The sequence below is a fragment of the Sceloporus undulatus genome, chromosome 5, assembly GCF_019175285.1.
Source record: "Sceloporus undulatus isolate JIND9_A2432 ecotype Alabama chromosome 5, SceUnd_v1.1, whole genome shotgun sequence".
Lineage (NCBI taxonomy): Eukaryota > Metazoa > Chordata > Lepidosauria > Squamata > Phrynosomatidae > Sceloporus > Sceloporus undulatus.
Genome location: NC_056526.1, coordinates 5,145,343 through 5,151,304, shown reverse-complemented (window position 1 = coordinate 5,151,304; position 5,962 = coordinate 5,145,343).

Here is a 5,962-nt window from a genome sequence, read left to right as displayed (position 1 = left end):
TTCTATGAGACCAGCATAGCTGTGTCAACGGCCCAAAGGATCCACTGGCTTTATGGCATCTTCTCCCAGAAATTACTTTTGAGCAAATATTTCATTGCATCACTTCAGAGGCCAATTTGCTGATCTCCACGTTCTTGAGAAATAATGGTGGTGGAAAGGCATGCAGGGGTGTCCAAAATAATTGCAGCGGGCCCTTGGTATCTGCTGGCGTTTGGTTCCAAGACCTCCTATGGATACCAAAATCCATGGATGCTCAAATCCTATTATAAATAATGCAGTATTATTACTACTTTTACTACTACTACCACTACTGTGGGTCCTTGGTATCTGTTGAGGTTTGCTTCAAGGACCTCCGTGGATACCAGAATCCATGAATGCTCAAGTCCCATTATAAACAATGCAGTATTACTACTACTACTACTGCTGCTGCTACTACTAGAGTGGGCCCTTGGTATCTCTTGAGGTTTGGTTGCAGGACCCCGTGGATGCCAAAATCTATGGATGCTCAAGTCCTATTAAATATAATGGCAGAGTGAAACAGTGTCCCTTATATAAAATGAAAAAAGCAAGGTTTGCATTTAGAGCTTATCTTATTTTTGAGTATTTTCAAGCCATGGATGGTGAATCCATGGATTAAAAAAATCCACAGATGCAGAGGGCCAATTGTATGTCTTGAAATGGCATTTCTATCTTCCCTCCCTCTCTTTCTCTATAACATTGACATCTAGCATTCATCATAGTAATGTAGGTCTAACTGTCCATTCTCCCCTTGTTTCTTAATGTTTTTGCTAGTCTTTAGAATGGGTTCAAGCCACTCATTATGGAGCCAGTGTGATTTGCAAAGAGCTGCCTTCCCACAATCCCAAAACATTTGATTTTGAGAAATCGGCTCTCCTCTCATTTCTCCACGAAATCTCCCTTCTAGCTGGGAGTCTTCATGCTTTGACTCTGGGGGTCCGTTGGCTGAGCCATTACAGGCATTGCCATCCGAAAAAAGAGCAACTTCTCTAAGCTTTGCTGTGCGGATGCTACTGAGGAGAAGGATACATCAGTTGCTTCCTCGGTAGCAGGAGGGGGGGAAATATGACCCGCAAAGTATGTTGTTGTTATTGTTGTTGTTTGCCTTCAAGTTGTTTCCCATTTATGACAACCCCAAAGTGAAATCATATTAATAAAATTAATACGTGGATAAGATCTGAGGGTTTTGGGAGGCTCAGATCATTTCATCTGAAAATGGGCTTTAAATCTCATCTTGAATCAGCATCCTTTCTCCGTTCTGTAGGAGGAGGAGGAGGAGGAGGAGGATGATGATGATGATGATGATGATGATCTTTATTTCTATCCTGCCTTTTCCCCAGTGTTCAGGACTCAAAGCAGCTTATAACAATTCAAAAATGTATTGTTAAAATTCACAAGGTGCAAAAGTTAAAATAAGGTTAAAAATCAAAAGATTAAAATCAAATTAAAGCATATATCATTTTTCTTTTTTAAAAACCACACATGCCAGCGGAAGAGTTAGCGAGATCCAGCACATTATTTGGTGTGACTGGCATTATATAGTCAAGTATCAAACACCTGTCTAAATATAAATGTGGAAAGTGTTTTCCTTTTAAAGACCTGCTTTTGAAAGGGAAGGAGAAATAAATGTCATCACAGGGCCTTTTGCTGCTTTGTAGTCTGTATTTTTAATAATAAAAAACGGGTTCTACTTTTAATAGATATTTCATTGGCTGACCTTTTATTTTTGCGATTGAAGGTGCCAGTTTATTCTTTGAAACCTATTTTGCCAGATATCTTTTCGTGAGAAGGCAGGATATAAATATTTTCAGTGATGTATAGGTCAGGGATGTGGCTCTAGGGGGGACAAAATGGAGGCATTGTTCGCCAGGTAGTCCTGCCCCCTCGTGAAATTTTCCTTTATCCTCCTCAAATTCTAGCATTGCCAGGAAGGAAACACTGAAAATCATTCACTCCAAAAACTTTTATATTTGCTGCTTTCCCACTACTTTGGTCGCTTTCTCCCCCTTTTATCTTTGAATGCCTAAACTCTGCTACTAAGTGTTCTGCTAAAATTTTAAATTGCTGCAATGCTAGACATTTGGGGATGGAAGGAAAATGTCATGCAGAATTCTGATTTGGGGAGCCATTGTCTTTGTATTTCCCTCCCTCCAGCTATACACATGGCATAGGTGCTGCTGATTTCTAGAGATATACTTCTTCTGGACCTGGAGGTTCCATGTAACCATCAAGGAGTTAGTATAGCCATAAATCTTCTTTGTTGTATAATTCAGCAAATGAGGTTTACACTGGAACTTGGGTTTCTAATACAACTGAATTCTGCCCCAAGTTTCCTATGGAACAGCAGCATGGGCACAGCTAGGTCCCCTCCACACTGCAACTTATACCACTATCATTCTACTTTAATGGCCATAATTTCATCCTGTACAATTCTGGGAAGTGTACTTTAGGAACGGTCATACTTTTGGAAGAGATCCCTAGTGCTTCACTCAACTATCGTTCCCAGAACCATAGGATTTTATTTTATTAGGATGCAGCCATGGCAATTAAAGTGGAATCCTAGTACTATTAATTCTTTAGTGTGGAAAGGTCCATGGTTCAATCCTATGGAGTTCTGGAGTATGCAGTTTTGTTGTTGCTTGCTGTTTAGGAATATTTAGTCAATGTTTAGGGAGTCTAAGGAGGTGTATCTAGAAGTTTCAGCTGCAGAACTCTTTTTCCCCACCAAACAATTCTAGGCTTCAGTTCTAGGCTGCATCAATAGAAGTATAGTGTCTAGACCAAGGGAAGCAATAGTACCACTCTATTTGGTCAGATCTTACCTGGAATACTTTGTCCAGATTTGGGTATCACAATTCAAGAACAATGTTGGCAAGCTGGAGCATGTCCAGACGGGGGCAACCAAAATAGTAAAAGGTCTGGAAACCACCAAGCCCTATGAGGAGCTGGATATGTTTAGCGTGGAGAAGAGACGGTTAAGGTTATGATAGCTATGTTTGCATATTTCAAATGATATCCTATTGAGGATGGAACAAGCTTGTTTTCTGCTGCTCCAGAGGCTGAGCTACAGATTCAAGCTCCAGGACAAGAGATTCCACCTCAACATTAGGAAGACCTTCCTGAAGGTCAGAGTTGTTTCACTGTGGAAGACGCTGCCTTGGAGAGTGGTGGAGTCTCCTTTGGGGATTTTCAAACAGAGGCTTTGTAGGTTTTCAAATAGATTTTATTAATTTGTTCTCTCTAGGAATCTCTAGGTCCTCCAGCATAACTCTGCAAGAAGCTGACCATAGAGTTGTGCTGAAAGACCTAGAGATTACTAGAGAATACATTTCTCTGGGCATTTGTAGGTCCTCCAGCACGATTCCGTGATCAACCTCTGGCAAATGTTGACCATAGAGTTGCACTGGAGGACCTGAAGTTTCCTAGGGAGGTGTTCTCTTAGGTAAAAAGAAGTGTGGGGTTTTTGTTAATTTGTGGTTTTTCCACATTCACAGGGGTCCTTCACCCCTAACCCCAGCAAATGTGGAGGGGCCACTGTAAATATACCCAATACATCATTATCCCACTGTGTTTCTGGATAATGGAGTGCCCATTATCACAGATGGTCATCTTCCAAGCATGTTTTCATTATGTATTCCTGCATGGAAGGGGGGTTGGACCTCATGGCCCTCGCAATCTGTTCCAATTCTATGATCCTGTGAACATCTGAGATGTGTTTGATGGGGACATGGAGATGGGTGAGGGTCTTTCCCTTGTAGAATCCCTTGGGCTTCTTGCACTAAATGCCAAGGTATAAATTCTTAGCAGAAGTATATGAATACAAATGGACTATTTTGAGATAATCTCTTAATTGGGGGAACAGTGCCAGTCCTCCCCATTGTACCACCCGAGCACAGCTTCTTTGGTTGTCTTCTCTTGCCACACCTTTGTAACCTTTTATGAAAAAAAAGGTGAGGCTGGCACTATGGGGATGGATTACTGGATTTTGTCCCCAGATTAGCATATTTGGCAGATGGAGACTGTCTAAGAGTGGTTCAGAGTGGCATCTGTGGGCTGTCTGATGGGAACCCCTCAATGATGCACACCAGACGTAGGGAGCATTTGAACACCCTCCATCTCTCTGTGATGCAGACGTTCAATCCGCCCCACCATCAACCAGTTCTGGGCAGCCTGGAAGAAATAGTTGGTGCCAGCAGAAATTTAACAACTCAATTCTTGGTGTGTTTTTTGTGTCTATGTGTGTTTGGTGGGAATGGGGAAGCTGAAGATAGATAGTGCTTTGCAGGAACATTACTTGACAGAACAGATAAGCCGCGCTAGATCCTGATATGCATCTCTCCACCTGACAGACCAACACACTGTGACTATATTAGCTTAAATCTAATTACGTTTGAGTTAATATAAATTGTGGATAAGCCTGTATTTGTCAAATAAAGCCCAGCCCACAATCCAGTTAACGGCGGTCGCTCCTTTCTTTCCATTCATCTTTCAATCCTGTTTGCTGAGAATTGGATTAGCGGGCGAATTGACTCAGGGCCTTTGGCTGGTTTTTTATTTTATTTCGTGTCACTTGGAAAACGTGGCGGTGCTGGCAGCTGGATTCTGGGGGATCTCTAACCCCCTCAGAAAGTAACTTTTTGAAGCGCTGGGCATGACATTGTGATCTGATTTAGCAGGGCTACTCTTCAAACATTATTTTCTTTAGCTGCCTCTGTGTGTGATTTCTAGACATCATCCCAGGCATCCTGTAACATTTCAAGGGAGAAGGGAGAGTGTTTGCAATTGCCATGCCAGATTTGGCACACAGGCTCTCCATAGATTCATAAAATCTTAAAAGAATTAGAAGGCAGCACAAGCGCCATCGAATCCAAATCCCTGCCATGCAGGAATACGCAGCTAAAGCACTCCTGAAAGATGCCCATCTAACCTCTGTTTAAAGATCTCCAGAGATCAGTGTTGCCAACAAGCCTTGAAGATATTTTCCAGAATGTTTTACCAAAATCCCCGGAATTCCCCAACATTTACCAGAATATTCAGTCAAAATCCCCGAAAATAAATTTATTAAATTCCCCAGATTCCAAGGAATTCCCCAGAAATTGGCAACGTTGCCAAAAATAGTGAGTCTTCAACCTTCCAGATCAACCTATTGCACTATTGAATACCTCCTAGAGTTTTTCTTAAATGTTCTTCCTAATGTTTAGGTGGAATCTCTTTTCTTGTAATTTGAATACATTGATTGGTTTGCTTTTCTTCCATCCAGTTGCCATATTGGCTGGAAAAGAGGTTCTGGGAGATATATATATATATATATTGCACACTGCATTCCATACCAAATTGTATTATTTGTTCGAACTCAACAATACAGGCAGCCCTCCATGTTTGCGGCTTTGACCTTTGTGGATTTGGTTATTCGCAGATTTGATAAATATGTTCTCTCTAGGGATCTCTAGATCCTACAACACAACTCTATGGTCAAGTTCTTCTGGAAGTTGACCATAGAGTCATGCTGGATGACCTAGAGATTCCTAGAGATCACACTTTTCTGGGCATCTCTTGGTCCCCTGGTGCAATTCTATAGTCAGCGTGGAGTTGTGCTGGAGCACCTAGGGATTCCTAGAGATGACACCTTTTTAGGCATTTGTAGGTCCACCAGCACAACTCTCTGGTCAACGTCTGGCAGGACCTAGGGATTCCTAGAGAGGTGTTGTGTCTGTTTTTTTAAAACAACAGTGTTTTTTATTTGTGTTTTTCCACTTTCACAGCAGCCCTGCACCCCTAACCCCAGCAAATGTGGAGGGCCCACTGCCTATGTTTTAACCTGGTTTTAATTTTTTTCAGATTGTTTAATCGTTTTCTAGCTTTTGTATTTCATGGGTTTTCAACAGTGTTTTTTTTTAATATTAGTGTATACCACTTTGAGCCCCAGTCTAGGAAAAAGGCAGTA